Source organism: Pteropus vampyrus, unplaced genomic scaffold (assembly GCF_000151845.1).
Source record: "Pteropus vampyrus isolate Shadow unplaced genomic scaffold, Pvam_2.0 Scaffold387, whole genome shotgun sequence".
Classification (NCBI taxonomy): Eukaryota; Metazoa; Chordata; class Mammalia; order Chiroptera; family Pteropodidae; genus Pteropus; species Pteropus vampyrus.
In genome coordinates, this window is record NW_011889168.1 from 2,346,057 (window position 1) to 2,365,417 (window position 19,361).

The window sequence follows — 19,361 nt, forward strand, 5'->3', positions numbered from 1 at the left end:
CTGTGCACATTAATCTATATTCCATCTGCATCTTTGAATATTGCCTTGTACTGAGATGCTAAGTAAAAATGTTACAGCATTTGAAATTCAGTTACATTTCTATTTATGAAGCCTTCCACCATCCCTGCACAAGTTGTGCTTTATCTTGTTTGCAAGCCCTGGTTTATGCTAGTCCTCTCTAAATTGCAATTTCCACCATATTTTTCTCAGCAAAATCTTCTCCATTCTTTTATGTTCAGTTTTTATGTCACTATTCCAATATATATGATTTCCTACTCCTACTCACTCCTCCTCCTCTGACACAGAAGAAAATTTCAGTAGTCCCCTTTATCAATATATTCTAAGACCGCCACTAAATGCCTGAAACAGCAAGTAGTACCTAACCCTATGTATATTATGTTTATTCCTATACATACATATATTTTCACTTAAAGGTAGCACTGAATGACTTCTTTTTGGCATATCCGAATTGCCAGCATTACTACTCTTAGACTTTGGGGTTATTATCAAGTAAAATAATGGTTACTTGAGCACAAGCACTGAGATACCACAACAATCACTCTGATAACCAAGATTGCTATGTGACTAATGGGTGGGTAGCATATATAGTGTGAACAAAATGATTCACGTCCTTGGTGGGACAGAGCAGGATGGCATGAGATTTCATTACACTACTCAGAACACCACACAATTATTTATATCTGGAATTTTTCATTTAAAATTTTTGGACTGCAGTTGATTGTGGGTAAATGAAACTGTGGAAAATGAAACTGTGGATAAGGTTGTAGGCAGGGGAGCTACTGCATAGTGATTATTTTATTCTGCCTTATATTGTATTTTCTTATTTGTATTCCTATACCAACTCTTACCACACCATCCCAGGACTCCCAAGCTGCTCTGTCTTAGTCTTGATTGTAGAATCTGGACAGAAACAAATTGGTGATGTAGGTTTGACATGACTAAACTCTTGTTATATGATTGTAACATTTGTGGCCTAGCTCTTAAAAACCCATTGTTAACAATAAGCAGAATCTAATACATATTTATGAAGTGCCTACTACTTATCAAAACACAGGGCTCTATATTGGAGAGACAGTGATAAGTTAGATAGTTGAGGTCCCTGACCTCACAGAGCTTACAATTTAGCAGGAAATACTCATAAAGAAAAGAGCAATCACACCAACTGAGGGGCAGCATGTATGTTAGGTAAGTTCAAATTACAGAGTCCTAACCTAGTGTGTATTTGTAGAGAGGTATTGAGGAGGATAACCACAAAAAGTAGGTGTTAGATAGACAAAGAGACCACGAAAAAGGGTGGCCCTTGGACAGCTTACATATCTTCTCTGTGTCTCAGTTTCTTCACCTGTGAAACATGGAAAATAATAGTCACTTCCTTACAGGCCTGTGATTAGGGTTAAATAGGTTTGTATATGAAAAATGTCTTAGGCACTTACTGGCCACATATTGGCCTTTCATTAAGCATTAGCTATAATTATTGAAGCATTTATTCCTGTACTTTCAGAAAAGATCATACATATGAATGGGTATCATATTTTATGTTGGGGATTTCATTTTTATTTTATTTTTATTATTAAATACTTAGTTATTACCATTTTGCTATAGACCTAGATGTTTTTAGAACATGAATTATATAGTATAATTGTATAAACATAATTTTGACAATATTTCTGAGAGTAACTTCTATGAAAAGTAGAAACAAGGCCAGTGTGAGAGGCAATCATTTCAGACTGACAGACTCTAAGCTTCTGTGATGGGTCTGGACTATGCTAAGTGCTATGGGTATGCTTTTGAATATCACAGATTTAGAGCCCATCAGACCAAGGGACTGATACACTTGTCTTGAACTGGTTGGGCAGCACAAAAAGTCAGATAAACTCCTAGATCTTCAAAACCACAGAAGCAAATCAGCAGTCCCAAAGTGGGTGTTGAGTGGGGCTCAACAAAGGATCCTCATCCCTAGTGAACAATATAGTAACTAGAAACAAGATTCAACATATTTCTTCTCAAATTGGAAGAACAATCCTGAGAATTTGTTTTGCTTTTACAACTCTCTATAATCTTTTGAAGTCTTATTTATTTATTATTTACTTCCAAATATATAAGATTAAGTTGGAATTCTTTGCTCTAACTTTGTCAGTAGCTTTCACAGTGCTCTAAACTGAAAGAAAGCCTTTGCTCAGACTAAATGGTTTCCATTCACCCTTTTCCACTACCTCCAACCTTATCTTCTACCATCTACCTCATAAGAGAAGATAGACATAGGTCTGTAAAAAATATAGATATTTAGGCATCGTAGTTCCTCTAAAGTAAGCATATTCACATGGAATATATCTCTTAAATAATTCACTCTTTTGTCTACAATACCAACTGATTGATTTTTAAAAACATTTTATTGTAAAATAAAACATAGATACAAAATAATCCCACCATACAATGGAGTTGTGCCCTTGTACCTTGTAACCACCACCCAGGTCAAGAAAGTAAACTTTGCTAGCCATCTTAGAAGCTTCTCAATTCCCTGTCCCTAATCCCAACCCTTCCCTCCCCCCAAATAACCACTAACCTGACTTGCTTTTTTTTATAGTTTTGTCACCCAAAGGTGCATTTCTATATACTTTAATTTAATCTTGTTCATTAAAAAGCTGAAGTCCCTTAAATGACAGTTTTCTTTTCTATCTCTTTTTTATCATTATTTATCTGTTGAGGAACTCAGAGCGTTGACCTGTAGAATTTCCCACAGCTTGAATTTTGTTGATTGCAGGTGTAATCATAAAGCAGTTTAGCCTATTTCTCTGTCCTCGATATTCCTGCAAATTGGCAATTGGATCCAAAAGCTTAATCAGAATCATGTTTCATCTCTTTGGAAAGACGATATATATAGGTGATGTTCTATTCTTTCATTGGTAAGGTTTCATAACATCTGATGGTTTCTCTTTTTGTGATATTAGCAACTGTCGATATTCAATGCCTGGATCCACAACTTCACTGGGAAGATGTAAATTGGTGATTTTTCTAATTCTATTGTTTCTTATTTAATTAGTTGAAATATTTTTATAAGTGGACATTATCTCTCATTTATAATTGTTACTCAGTGAGAGAGTTCATGTTAGAAAAGCAGGAAAATTGCTTTATTGTTTTCTCTTTATTATCTCCTGATGGTGCCAAGTTCATTTTTTTAAAATAATAACAACTTATGGATTTAAACACATTTGATGGATTGCAATTGCAATTACTATCCTTTTTGAATCTCAGATTCTCTGGTCTTTCACCACTGGGAGCCTTTTTTAATGTCTCTGATTTGTTTAACCTAGATTCTCTTTTTGTCTCATGATCTTGGTTTGAGGTTATCTACCAAACTCTCTGTATCTCACATTGGCTTGTGTTAAGGCCTTTATTGCTAATTTAAGCACTTTTCTTCTTTTGCTGAAAGCAATGATACCCAAAGTGTGGTGTCCAGACCAGCACTATTGACATCACTGGGGAACTTGTTAGAAATGCAGAAGTTAAGGTCTCATCCCAGGCTACTGAATCAGATACTCTGGGGGAAAAGCTCAGGAATATGTTTTTAAAAAGCTCCTGAGGTTATTCTGATGAGCCCTAAAATTTGAGCACTGCAGCTAAATTAAAAACTTTGTAGAGTCCTCCTTGAATGTATTGCTGTAGCTTTAGCCATTGCTAATATCTAGTAATATTGGGATAAAGATTGGTTTTCCTTTCATATATTCTGTCAAATTCCTGTTACCGTTGACAATTGCTTTAGGAATGACATCTGTGGTTCTTTTACTGTGGCTACAGCTTCTGTTTTATTTGACCTAAGAGCTAGGAAACCTGTTCTTTTCTGCTAAGATAAGAGTGATAATGTACTACTTTGTAGTTTTGAGGGAGAGTCAATAGGGTCCAACAAACATTTATTGTGTGTCTGCTGAGAGTAAGACTTGATTCTAAAGGAAATGGACCTAACATAAACTAGAACACAGTCCCTGCCCTTGATGAGTTAAAAAAGAAAAAAAAAAAACAGATGTTTGAGAGCCTAGTGTAAAGATGCTCAAGAAAGCAACTTTCACTGAGGTAGGAGCTTGGCTATAGCTCATTTCAATCAATGTTGCTCAAGATTGCACTTGGCTTTCCTGGGGTCTCTTACTAGGGCCATATTCATCTTGGCTAAGAGCTCACTCACCTCTGACACTGTGAATGACCTTATGACCCAATCTATTAACTTACGATCAGAAAGAAGCAAGACGAAAGGTTTAGATAAGATTCTTACATATAGGCCTAAATTCCAGGAATGCAACTTTCAGCTTGGGGTGGAGGAAAATGAATCCATCTCTAATTTTTCTGGGGTTGTGGATAAAAGGACCAAGAGGCCCCAGTCCTGTGGACAGTCTCTCTTTCATCATCTCCAAAGCAGTTATGCACTGTGAGGAAACATGCACATATCTATGTGAACACAAGACATTTCAGATTCCGTGCCCTACCTCCATCCATAGCACTACTATCAGGGGAGGCATGCCTGTGGTATATCTGCCTTTGAGAAGACAGACCCAGGGAGGAGGACTACACGGGTCCTGGAAAGCAGCTTGGGGTCATCTAGGAAGGGAATCTCAGTGCCTCAGCTACCTAGAACATGATCTGGAAGAAGGATCACAGCATCTGAATGGGTACATCTCCTTGGATTTATGGAATCCTTATCACATGGGGAGAGGCTAGGATAGACAAAAGCCAAAGCAGGTCCTTTTAAGGAGCAGGACACAGGTTACCTATGTTTAAGGGTGTTACTGGAGGAAGGTAGAAGAGGAAAATGTGCTCATAAGTTCTTGGCTCACTGAGGGAGCACATACTTTCAGAGTCTTTTGGGTCAGCTGCTTGTCATAATTCTGGCTATTTTGCCTGGTAAAAATCATCATCGAAGGTATCAGCAAAGAAACTATATCTGGTTCACAGACTTCAGAAAAAAAGACATATATATATAATCAGAAATGTAAAAGATGACAGGAAAACTGATACCACATAAATACAAAGGATCATAAAACACTACTGTGAAAAATTATACATCAACTAATTGAATAATCTAGAAGAAATAAATAAATTCATAGAAATATACAGCTTACCAACAATGAATTGTGAAGAAATACATCAAAAATGAGTAAGGAGATTGAATCAGTAGTCAAAAACCTCCCAACAAACTAAAGCCCACAAAACATGGCTTTACTGTTGAATTCAACCAAACATTTAAAGAAGAATTAATATAAATACTTCTCAAACTTTTCCAAAAAATTTAAGAGAAAGAGACACTCTTCAACTCATTTTAGAAGGTCAGTATTACCCTGATATTGAAGCCAGACAAGGACACTATAAGAAAAGAAACTACATGCCAATATCCTTGATGAGTATAGATGTAAAGGTTTTAAAAAATATTAGCAAACCAATCACAATGGTATGAAACTAGAAATCAACTAGAAGAAAAAAACTGGAAAATACACAAACACATAAAGGCTAAATAACATGCTACTAAATAATGAATGGGGTTATCAATGAAATCAAGGAAGAAATCAAAAGATACCTAGAGACAAATGAAAATGTAAACACAACAACTCAAAATCTATGGGACACAGTGAAAGCAGTCCTAAGAGGAAAATTCATAGCAAGACAGGCCTAACTCAAGAAACAAGAAAAAGCCCAAATACGCAATCTAACCTTACACTTAAAATAACTAGAAAAAGAACAACCAGCAAAGCCCAAAGTGAGTAGAAGGAAGGAAATAATAAAGATCAAGGTGAAAATAAATGAAACAGAGTCTAGGAAAATAATACAAAAGAGTAATGAAACCAAGAGTTCGTTCTTTGAAAAGATAAACGAAATTGACAGACCTTTAGCAAAACTCATCAAAGAAAAAAAGGGAGAAGGCTAAAATAAATAAAATCAAAACTAACTTTAGACTCCATGGAAATACAAAGGATCATAAGAAAATACTACGAGCAAATATATGCCAAAAAAATGGGACAATCTGGAAGAAATGAACACATTCCTAGAAACATACAATCTCCCAAGACTGAGTCAGGAATAAATAGAAAATCTGAATCGACCGATTACAACCAATGAAATTGAATCAGTAATCAAAAACCTCCCAAAAAAACAGAAGTCCTGGACCAGATGGCTTTATGGGTGAACTTTACCAAACATTCAAAGAAGAATTATCACCTATTCTTCTCAAACTATTCCAAAAATTCAAGAAGAGAGAAGGCTTTCTAACTCCTTTTATGAGGCCACCATTGCCTGGATTGCAAAACCAGGCAAAGACATTACAAAAAAGAAAACTATAGGCTGATATTTCTTATGAACATTGATGCAAAAATCCTCAACAAAATATTAGCAAACCGAATTCAGCAGTACATTAAAAAGATCATACATCATGATTAAGTTGGCATTATTCCTGGGATACAATGTTGGTACAAGATCCGCAAATCAATTAATGTGATATACCACATTAACAAATCAAAAGGTAAAAACCATATGATCAAATCAATAGAGGCAGAAAAAAGCATTCGACAAAATCCAGCATCCATTTATGATAAAAACTCTCAGCAAAGTGGGAATAAAGGGAACATACTTCAACATAATAAAGTCCATATATAACAAATCTACAGTTTCATACTCAGTGGGGAAAGGCTAAAAGTGTTTTCTTAAGATCGGGAACAAGACAAGGATTTCCACTTTCACCACTCCTCTTCAACATTGTATTGGAAGTCTTGGCCATAGCAATAAGACAAGAAAGAGACATAAGAAGTATCCGAATTGGAAAGGAAAAAGTAAAACTCATTATTTGCCAGTGACATGATATTATACAGAGAGAACCCTAAAGATTCCACTGGAAAAAAGAAAACTGTTAGAATTGAACAATGAATTCGGTAAAGTAGCAGGATACAAAATTAATATTCAGAAATCAGTGGCATTTTTATACACTGATGATGAATTTTCAAAAAGAGAAATTAAGAAAACAATCCCATTTATGATTGCATCAAAGAGTATAAAATACTTGAGAATCAAATTAACCAAGGCAGTAAAAAACCTGTTTTCAGAAAATTATAAGTCATTGAAAAAAGAAATTGAAGAAGATACAAATAAATGTAAACATATACCATGTTCATGAGTAGGAAGAATCAACATCGTTAAAATGGCCATACTATCCAAAGCAATCCTATAGATTCGATGCAATCCCTATCAAAATACCAATGGCATTTTTCAGAGAGCTCGAACAAATAATCCTAAAATTTATATGGAACCATAAAAGACCCCAAATAGCCAGGGCAATCTTGAGAAAGAAGAATAAAGTTGGGGGTATCACACTACCTGATATCAAACTATACTACAAGGCTACAGTAATCAAAACAGCATGGTACTGGCATAAAAAATGGATACATTTTCAATGGAACAGAATAGAGAGCCCAGAAATAAATCCACGCCTATACACTCACTTAATACATGACAAAGGAGGTAAGAATATACAATGGGGTAAAGACAGTCTCTTCACTAAGTGGTGTTGAAAAAATTGGACAGATACATGCAGAAAAAAGAAACTGGACCACCTTCTTACACTATATACAAGAATAGATTCAAAATGGATTAAAGTCTTAAATGTAAGACCCGAAACCATAAAACTTCTAGAAGAAAACATAGGCAGTAAACTCTCTGACATTACTAACAGGAATTCTTTTTCAGATATATCTCCTCGGGCAAAGGAAAGAAAAGAAAAAAATAAACAAATGAGACTACATCAAACTAAAAAGTTTGGATACAACAAAGAAAAACATCAACAAAACAAAAAGACAACTGACTGATTGGAAGAAGATATTCACTAATGATACGAGGTTAATATCCAAAATATATAGAGAACTCATACAACTCAACAACAAAGAACCAAACAATCCAATTAAAAATTGAGCAGAAGACCTGAACAGATTTTTCTCCAAAGAGGAAATACAGATGTCCAATAGACATATGAAAAGATGCTCAAGGTCACTAATCATCAGAGAAATGCAAATTAAAACCACAATGAGATATCACCTGACACCTGTCAGAATGGCTATCATCAATAAATCAAAGAACAGCTAGTGTTGGCAAGGATGTGGAGAAAAGGGAACTCTCATACATTGATTGTGGGATTGCAAATTGGTACAGCCACTAATGAAAACGGTCTAGAGGTTTCTCAAAAAGTTAAAAATGGATATACCTTTTGACCCAGCAATTGCACTTCTGGGTATTTATTCAAAGAAACTAAAATAATAATTCATAAAGACCTAAGCACCCCAATATTCATGGCAGCACAATTTACAATAGCCAAGATATGGAAGCAACCCAAATGCCCACCAACAAATGATTAGATAAAGAAGTTATGGTTCATATATACAATGGAATATTTCTCAGTCATTAATAAAAAATGAAATCTTACTATTTGAAACAACATGGATGCAACTAGAGGTTATTATGCTGGGTGAAATAAATCAGACAGAGAAAGATAAATACCATATGATTTCACTCATATGAAGAATCTAAGGAACACAAAGGACAAACTAATCAAAAACAGACTCACAAATATAGTGGACAATTTGGTGATGGACAGAGGGGATGGGGATTGGGGGCTGGAAGAGTGGGGTGAAGGGTTAATAAGTACAAATTAGTAGTTGATAGGTGGTTACAGGGACGGGGAGGATGGCATAGGGAATGCAGTTAGCATTAATATGTTGGCTAGGTGGAGGGCCAGGGGAGGGAGGGAGGGAGCAATAAGGGGGATTATTTTATAAACTATATAGATGTCTAACCAATGTACGGTATACTTGAAACTAATTAAAATAAATAAAAACAAAAAAAAGTAAAAAAAGAAGAAGTTATTGTTTATATATACAATGGAATATTTCTCAGCCATTAAAAAAGTGAAATCTCACCATTTGTAATGACATGAATCATCTAGAGGTTATTATGCTGGGTGAAATAAATCAGACAGAAAAAGATAAATATCATATGATTTCACTTATATGCAGAATCTAAGGAACAAAAAGAACAAATTAATCAAAAACAGATTCACAAATATAGGGGACAACTTGGTGATGGCCAGAGGGGAGGTGGGTTGGGGTGCTGAGGGAAAGGGTGAAAGGTTAAAGATGTACAAATTAGTAGTTCGTAGATGGTCATGGGGATAGGGAGGATGGCATAGGGAATACAGTTTGCATTAATGTAATGGCTAGGTGGAGAGCCAGAGGAGAGAAAGAACAATTAGGAGGATCATTTTATAAACTATATAAATGTCTAACCAATGTAATGTATATTTGAAACTAGTAATAAATAAAATTTTAAAGAAAAAGAAAAAGGAAAACCTATTTGAAGAAATAATGACAGAAAACTTTCCTTACCTAGTGAAGGAAATAGACATACAATCCAGGAAGCTCAGAGAGTACCAAACCAGATGAACCCAAGAAGCCCACCCAAGATATATCATCATTAAAATGCCAAAGCTTAAAGACAAAGAGAGAATCTTAAAAGCAGCAAGAGACAAGCATCTAGTTACCTACAAGAGAGCTTCCATAAGACTGTCAGCTGATTTCTCAACAGAAACTTGACAGACCTGAATGAACTGGCATGAAATATTCAATATGATGAAAAGCAGAGACCTACAACCAAGGTTACTCTACCCAGGAAAGTTATCTGTTAGAATTGAAGGACAGATAAAGAGTTTCCCAGACAAGAAAAAGCTAAAGGAGTTCATCACCACCAAACAAGTATCACAAGAAATATTACAGGGACTTTTTTAAGAAGAAGAAAACAAGATAAAACATAAGAATAATAAAATGGCAATGACTACATATCTATCAATAATTACTTTAAATGTAAATGGATTAAAACCTTTAATCAAAAGTCATAGAGTGGCTGAATGAATAAGAAAACAAGACTCTTACATATGCTGTCTACAAGAGACTCACTGAAAGTAAAGGGATGGAAAAAAGATATTTCATGGAAAGTATAGCATATGGAATATAATCAATGATATTTTAATAACTACATATGGTGTCAGATGAGTACTCGATTTATTGGGGTTATCACTTCATAAGTTTTTAATTGTCTAATAATTATGTTGTACACCTGAATCTAATATATTGTATGTCAACTGTCATTGAAAAATAAAAATTATCAAATATAAAAATATTAAAGTAATAAATAAATAACTTTTACACAGCAAAAAAGATAACAATTGGTAAAAAGGTAACCTACAGAATGGAAGAAAATATTTGCAAGCCATATATCTGATAAGGGGTGGATTTCTAAAATACATAAGGAACTCATACAACTCAAATTGCAAAAATACCTAAATAATCTGATTTTTAAATGAGCAATGAACCTGAATAGACATTTTCCCAAACACATACAAATGGTCAACAAGTACATGAAAAGGTTCTCAACAAGCATTAATCATTAGGGAAATGCAAATTAAAACCACAGTACTATATCATCTCACACCTGTTAAGTTTTTATCAAAAGAACAGGAGATAACAAGTATTGGCAAGGATGTGGAGGAAAGGGAAGCCATGTAAACTGTTGGTGGGAATGTAAATTGGCACAGACATTATGGAAAACAGTATGGAGGGTTCTCAAAAAATTATAAATAGAACTACCATGTAATCCAGCAATCCCACTTCTGGTATATATCCAAAGGAAACAAAATCAGTATCTCAAAGCAATATCTGCACTCTCATGTTCATTACAGCTTTATTTACAATAGCCAAGTAATGCAAACAACCTAAGTGTCCATTTATGGATGAATAAATAACAAAGATTTTACACACACACACACACACACACACACACGCAGAGAAGAGTATTATTCAGCCATGAGGAAGAATGCAACTTTGCCATTCGCAACATCATGGATAAACCTAGGGGACATTATGCTAAGTGAAATAAGCCAAACTGAGATATACAAATACTATATGATCTCATTCACACATCGAATCTAAAAAAAAAAAGAAAAAAAAAGTTAAGCTCATACAAACAGAGTAAAATCATGGTTACCAGGGCCGGGGCATGGGAGAAATCAGGACATGCTAGTCATGGGTACAAGTCTTCAGTTATAAAATGAATAAGTTCTGGGGATCTAATGTACAGCTTATTAACTATAGTTATAACACTGTATTATATACTTGAAATTTGCTAAGAGAGTATATCTTAAGTATACTTACCAAAAAAAGATAACTCTGAAGTGATGAGTGCATTAATTAACCTGGTCCTTTCACAAAGTATATGCATATCAGATCATCACATTGTACTCTTTAAATATACATAATTTTATTTGTCAATTATACATCGATAAAGCTGGGAGGAAAAGAATAATTATAGTATATAATAGAAAATATAGTAGAAGTTACACATATGATATGCTTATTTACAAAAGTGGGGCAAGTAGTGTAACCCATTCTGGGGGAGAGATGTTGGCTAGGGCCTCCGTGCACAAATGTCTGTCTGTGCCATGATAAATTTCTAAGCCAGGGACTGATATGTTTCTATGTGAAAGTATGAAAGTTTTCTATGGAGAAGAGGTCAGTTGGATTTCATAAGGCAAATGTAGAGATCCTCTCTCACTCAAAAAAAAAAATACTTATTAAGCACTTACTATATACCACACACTTTTTTAGGTTTTGAGAATACATTAAGCCAAACTGACAAAAATCCCTTTCTTCATATAAACTTATATTCTGCTGAGGGGAAAACAGGTAGTCGTGTTTAACTAAGGAAAGCAAACGGGGATTTTAGGCTGTGGGGTTAATCTGTATTGTAATAGTAGATGCATGATGCTATGCAATTTTCAAAACCCACGGAACTTTAAAACACAAAGAGTGAACCTTAATATACGCAAATTTAAAAAAATCACTCAGGAGGTTGGGGGATTCCGGGATGGACTGCAGACTATGACAAAAGAATCTAACTGTATTACAAATGTAAAACATAACCTCGGTGAAGAGATTAAACAAAAAGCGTTGACCTAAGTAACTGACAAATGGTATTTTTACTATATTCTCTAAGACTAAAGATAAAAAGGCCTGTATATAAAAACTTTACTCTAGTTGGTAAAGTTGTTTCTCATGAGAGTACATTAACAATTCCAATATTGCTGTATATGTATACTAGGATGAGCAAATAAGTAAATGGATGGTGGGAGCCCTGCTTCTCACTATTGGTGAGGGAGGTTACAGATAAGCAAGGAGACAAGGCTAGAATGATCCATGTGGTATTGGATTAGAGTCAGAGACTCAGTGTAATATGGAAACAAACTGATTGATACAGAAATAATTATAGATATGAGTGCATACATAGGTACACATATATTTCCTAGGTCTGTCTTCTGAAAGGGCGTAGAAGCAAAGACACTCCAGTAGCAATAAGCACACCCAGCACTCAGATCTTGTTTTCTAAGAACATTCTCTAATAGAAGAAACTGAAACTTCTTAGAGAGATGCTTATTCTAGTACTGAGGCAGGAAATACAGAAGAAGAACCTGGAGCATCTTGTAGCACCCAGAAACTAAGTACTTAAATAATAAAACAATGGCAGAGTCAAAACAACACAGGAGGTAACTGAAAGAGTTCTCAGTAGCCAAATATGGAGCAATAAATATACAATATAGTATTGGAATATAACCCAGAGTATAAAACAAATGTCCATAAATCCATACTGATTTAAATAAATGAATAAATAGTTGAAAAAGACACAAATCTCCTGCACAGAATTCCCAGTAGTTTAGGTAGATATTCCTTCATCAAGAAGGTAGAATTTAATTCCCTATCCTTTGCGTGTAGGCTGTGTCTAGTAACTTATTTCCAAACAGTGGAGTTTGGAAATGGAGGAACAGTAAAAGTAACTTTACAATGGAAAATCCTTACAAACACTGTCTCAGATGATTAAAGTAAACATCAACAGTGATAAATCTTGTCGATAGTATGTACCCTTGATATAATGTGATGAGAAGGGCACTTTACCTCTATGTCTTTTCTCCCCAAAACCTATAACCCTAACCTAACCGTAAGAAAAACTTCAGAAAAACCCAAATGGAGGGCCATTTTACAAAACCCCTGACCACTACTCCTCAAAACTATTGAGGTCATAAAAAAAAAGAGAAAGTCTGAGAAATGCTCACAGATTAGAATAAGGCAAGGAAGAATGTCATGTGATATCCTGAATGAGATCCTTAAAGAGAAAAGGGACATTAGGGAAAAGCTAAGAAAGTCTGGATAAAGGGTAACATTTAGTTAATAGTAGTGTATCGATGTGATTCCTTAGTTGTAACAAATGAACCATAGCAATGTAAAATGATAACAACAGGAGAAATTGGGTAAAGAACATCTAGGAACTCCCTGTACTATTTTTGCAACTTTTCTGTAAATCTAAACGTATTCTAAAATAAATAAATATTTATTTACATAAAAATAACCAAATAATTATAGAGGTTTAATATAAATGCTATGGAAAATATAAAACAGGGTAAGGAAGATTGTGTACGAAGGGATGGACTATTTTACACAGGGCAGTTGAGGAAGGCCTGTCTTAGGAGCTGACATTTGAACAGGCATGGGGAAGCAGCAAGCCATGTGGGCATTTAGGGTAAAAGTATGCCAGGAAGTGGAAACAGCAAAAGCAAATGATCGAGGTGGGAGCTGTCAGGTAAGAGACTCCTGAAAATACTTCAGGTGCAACAGAGAAAAGGTCTGAACTATAGCAGTGGTGGAAGAGAAGGGGGTAGGGGACAGACTTGAGAAATATTATTTTATGGACCAAGAAAAAAAGAATAGCATAGAAAGAGAAGGGCCCCAACACTGCAACCCTGCCATTCTGATCCATACTTCTAGGAATCACAACACTGAAGCCCAGAGTTTCCAGCTCACAGATTTCAAGGACAAACTGAAGAGTTGAAACTAGATCTTTTAACCATATATTCAGTGGTTTTCCATTTTGTCTGTATCCCATTATGCTTTCTGTGAATTCTAGGAAGTTTTATGGGGTAAAATGTCACCCTAAAAACCCAGGGAACAGGTCTTAGCCTAGTTTAAAACTGAATCAGAGGAATTTTTATAGGACTTTTATAAAGTCCTTAAATTAATAATGTCTCTTTAACACCTACATATAGAAGGTCAAGAAGACAAGTTTTCTGTTGCTATCAAGTCTAGAGTTCTTGCCATCCTTTGATATCCCAAATGGATCTCAGAGCCTATTATCTCATTGTGTGTGTGTGTGTGTGTGTGTGTGTGTGTGTGTGTGTGTGAGAGAGAGAGAGAGAGAGAGAGAGAGAGAGAGAATATGTATTTATGCATGCCTATCTCCTAAATTTCTAGATTGTGTAACACATGCTCCTCTTTCTTCTTTTCTCATCTATACACATGTTTCTAGAGTTGCCAAGGGCTGTAACTGTCCCAAACAAAACTTCCCAGGCCTAACAGCAGCTAGCTTCCCCTAAGTGGTTGTCAAAGAGTGAAACCAACCACAGGAAACTATCATGCTAAATTAGTAACATCTTTCTCAGCTCTCAAGCCTCAAGGAGATAATGGTGGAGATTGAGAGCAGGACAGAATCCAGAGTTATCTATCTGAATTCCCTCTAAATCTATTTGATTACTAGATCATGTTATAATTAATGTCATTAGGCCTCTGAATCATCAGGCCTATGAAACCATAACATATCGAGATTTTTTTATGCTCTCTATGTCTAATTTAAAAACTTTTCTAATTTATTTAGAAAACCCCAACCCAGTGCCACCACTCTCCCAGTCCCAAAGAACAACATTTCCTCTCACTCTCTGAACCCCACCTATGACCATCTTCTTCTGACTGATGATTATATGAAGTGTTCCTTAGCACTTTGGTACCTTTCTGGGTATTGAGCCTTTGCAAAAGGGAACAGAATCTCATAGCAATGAGAAATTTGAGTGTGTGGAAAGATTTTTTCTCAAGTATATTTTGGCCTCGAAATGGAAAAAGACGTTTGTTAAAATGTTTAGCTGTCCATAATAATTTAATTTTTCTACCAATATAATTTTTTATTAAAATTATTGAGGTGGCATTGGTTAATAAAATCAAATGTTTCAAGTGTACAATTCAATAATATGTCATCTGTATATTGCATTGTGTACTCACCACTCAAAATTAAATTTCCTTCTGGCACCAAATATTTGACCCCTCCTTACCCTTATCTACATCCCCCCTTACCCCTTTTTAACAATATAATTTAACTTTACTGTGCTTCATGTATTAATAGATTTTAGAGTAATATCCTCCCTCCCTGTCTTACCCACTCTCTTTTCTCCTTTCTAAAAGATATATATTAATTATAATCTCCAGGCCTGATTGCCTCAGAAGTAGATTAGGGGACTTCTTCAACTGTTAAATTACTCTGTTCCTGAAGGGAAATAATTGGAAAATCCATGTTTGTAGCCATCTTAAAGAAAGACAAGATATTGAAGGTATTTAATTAAATTACATTGTGATTATAAGTTAAACTGTCTGAGAACTGACTTCCTCGACAGCTCTGATTCAGGTCTCCCAAAATGTTGCACACTATGACTCATGCTTCCTTTTGGAAATGACAAAACTTCCTGACCACCCTGATCTAAGCCACATGCTTTTGGTTCTCTGTGCTCTCAGGAAGGGATTGAGTTCTATGTTACATTTTTTCCATGGTGCGTAGGAAAATCCACCTTTTGTTTTTCCAAAGGGAGAAACACACACACACACACACACACACACACACACACACACACACACACAGAATGACACACTCAAAATTCTAAAAATTACCAGGCAGGGAATCGATACTATCACCCCCACCTCCACATCCCAGAAAAAATAAATGATTTAAGAACTGTAAACACAAGAAGTTGACTTTTTCAAACCATTTATGTTCCAAAGCTTTAAAAAATGTTTAGTTTTCTAAGGAAAAAAATGTATAGTAACTGTTTAAAGTTAATGTTTTTATTATCCAAGGTGGTCTTAAAGAGATTGAATTTTGTATGTAGCTAAAAATCAGTGCTGAGCAGTGCCGACACATTTCTCAGGGAAGCTGCATTCCCTGTGTCTCTGAAGAGATGTTTGGGGGAAGAGCAAATCTGGAGCATAGAACAGAAGAAAGGAGAGGAGAGGGAGGAATGAGGAAAGGAAAGGTTGTATTTGCCAATAATATTTTGTCTTCCTGAAATCTGTTCTAGATTGTCCTGTAGCAGTCCCAAAAATAAATGTGTGCCAATCTATATATTATAATGTATAACACAGCACTCATTAAAAAATACTGTTGACTGGAGTGAAAAAGCACCCAGAATATTAACTCAGTATAAACATTTGCTATATGGTGAATAAAAATTTATTTGGGGGGTAAGAATTTTGAGATCAGAAACTTAAACATATTTTTCTATTTTCCAACTATATTAAGTTGAAATTTGATAAATTATATATATATAATGTGTATGAAATAAATAATGGCATGCATATCTATTTACATAGTCTTACATTTGTTCCCTGAGTCTTCATACATGATGACTGAGTAGGAGAAAATTATCTTCCATATTCCATCTCTTTTTCCTTCCTCACAACAAGGCAATGTGTGTCAGTCCTGAGTTCTATTCCCAGCTCCACTATTGAGTTATTGGGGGCTAGTAATTTAATCAAAATGGAAGGATTGATCAGATAACTCCCAAAGACCAATTTTTAAATTCTCTGATCCAAAGATTTTTGTCTATAGTGATGGGATTTCTCTTCCTCTTTTCAAAGAAGACACCAAGATTTAGTGCCTGTTGTTGACAGCTCTTGACTGTGACATGGGTCCCCAATGGCTCTACCAAGGTCCAAGTCCTAGAAGACGGGGCCTAAGAACTGGGCCCTGGCCTGATTCTGAGAGGGGTGAGGGGATCTGCCAAGACCTAAGGCAAGATTCTAATGTTCTTATGTGATCACTATGGATTTGCATTACTTTCAAACGATTCCATGAGTAGGTAAGAGAAGCCCCTATTCATGTGACATGCATTTATGTGTGCTCGTTGTATGCTGAAATCGCTTTGCCAAGCACTGGAGATAAGACAGTTAGGTCTTGAACTTCATGAGCCTATGAGCAATTGAGCAATTGTATTCTAGATCAAGGAGGCAAAGGAACTAAAAATAGTTCCCTATCAACGAACAATGGCTTCTAAAATTTCACCAGCAATGATTCATTCTTTGAGTATTGTAAGTTTCTTGGACTCTAATAGTACTCTATTATAAATTTTTAAAGTACTTAGAAGGAGGAAAGAGCCCATCTTAAGGCCCCGGAGTAACAGAATGAAGAGGAGGAAGAGTTGGGGAGGGTTGAGGATAGGGGGATGGGTCTCAAGAGGTAAGTATTTATAGAAAACAAAAATTGCAAAATAATGTATTAAATAAGATCTGTGTTCTGATAGCAGTCTATTATCAGTTGGTCATCCAGCTCTCAAACATTGAGCTCCTGTCATGTTCTAGGCACTGTTCTAGGTGCTGGAGATATATCAATGAGCATGATAACACTGCTGAATGAAAGAAGCTTAAAGTCTAACAGAGAAAGAGAAAAGCAGAAAGGGAAAGAGGGAGGGAGGTAACTTCAGCGTAATAATGACTAACCACTAAGGGAACAAAATAAAAAGATAGCACTGGGTGTGACTGAGGAGTTGTGGGACTGGCTACTTTATTTGGGGTGGTCAGAGAAGAATTTTCTAGGAGGTAATATTTGAGCTAAGGCCTGAATAATGTGATATGGGTAGACTCGTAAATATTTGGGAGAAGAGTTCCAATTTAAAAGAACAGCAAATGCAAAGACTGTCACAGCCTGCTTGAGGGTCAGAAAGAAGGCTGAAGTGATTGGAGCACAGCGGATAAGGGAAGAGAATAGTAGGAGCTGAGACCAGAGAGGTAGGCAGGGGCCAGTTCGTGCAGGGCCAGCTGATATCCCAATAAAGATGATGATGATAATGATAATGATAATGATAATAATAATAATAATAACAACAGCAACAACAACAATAACAATAATAATAATAATGGCAGCGGCTAACATTTATTACACTCTGGCACTATGCAAACCACTTTCTGTGGATTAGGTTCTTTACTTATCTCATTTAGTCCATGAGTTGTGTGCTATTTCCAGTGGTCACCCAGCCAATGGTATGTGCTAGAGCTTGGGCATGAGCCCCCCAGGGTCTGACCCCCAAACAATTCCTAGCTGGTTCTCAAATATTTTACTCTATTATTATACCCAGATAATACATGGCCTTAGATACTTTGTTGTGCACATATAAAATAAAGCGCATCCAATATCATCACCCAACTTTAAGTGTAGAAGGCACTAAGGAAGGGAAAAGTCTTTAAAAGTCTGTATAAGAGTGGCAAGAAGTGCCTGGGAGTATAGCAGCTGTGTGGCTGCTTTGTCTACAAATGTTTCCCTTCTTTTATCTAACCTCAACCCTCACCATGCCCACCTCTATCCGATATGGTGCCTTCACTCTTACATCTCTTTAGGACACACTTCCTAGAGAGGAGGCACTGAAGAAAGGTGAGAAACATGCTGGTAGAACATCAAAAGTCCATGCTCGAGATTTATGCCTGACTTGTTCACACTGGAGGGTTGTTGAAGATAATCATTTAGTTCTTTGAGCTTTCGTTTTCTCATCTATAAAAGAAGATTGGCCCTACACAAGGAAAAGTAACAGTAGGCGAAGGTAACTTAGGAGCCCCCAGGGGGTGCCATAAACTTGGTTCTTTAAAAGAAATCATGTTTACTTGCTGAACTAGAGCTCATTGAAAGTTGCAGTGTGGCTAACGTGGTAGGCAGAATAATTGCACCCAAAGATGTCCTTATCCCAATTCTGGGAACCTATGAATGTTACCTTACATAGCAAAAGGGGCTTTGCAGATGTGATTAAATTGAAGATTTTGAGATGGGGAGATTATCCTGGATCATCTAGGTGGGTCAAATGTAATCATAGGGATCCTTATAAGAAGGAGGCAGAAGAGTTAGTATCAGAGTGATTTGATGTGAGAAGTACTCAACCTACTGTTGCTGGCTTTGAAGATAGAGGAAGTAGCCATGAGCCAGAGTGCGGGCAGCCTCTAAAATCACTGGAAAAGAAAGAGAATGGATTCTGCCCTCAGAGTCTCCGAAAGGAACCACCCCTGCTGACACCGCGACTTCAGTTCAGTTAGAACAATTTTGGACTTTTAAACTCCGTAGCAGTAAGATAATACATTAGTATTGTTTTGGGCCACTAAGTTTGTGGTAGTTTCTTGTGACAACAATAGGAAACTCATACAGTT

General features: G+C 35.9%; 1 long non-coding RNA gene across 13 annotated transcripts in view; it reads right to left on the minus strand.

Annotated features, from left to right (window-relative positions):
- LOC105305443 overlaps positions 1–19,361 on the minus strand; it is a 183,879-nt gene that overhangs the window by 33,403 nt on the left and 131,115 nt on the right. Inside the window, exons 7-8 of one of the 13 annotated variants that reach the window (XR_002777203.1) lie at positions 4,286–4,436; positions 1,324–1,363 (exon numbers count right to left, since the gene is read on the minus strand). The exons of 10 other annotated variants lie outside the window; for them this stretch is intronic. This is a non-coding gene — a long non-coding RNA (uncharacterized LOC105305443). Of the gene's footprint in view, positions 1–1,323; positions 1,364–4,285; positions 4,437–19,083; positions 19,167–19,361 lie in introns of those variants that run through there. 2 more of the 13 variants (XR_002777206.1, XR_002777212.1) reach the window with 2 other exon arrangements.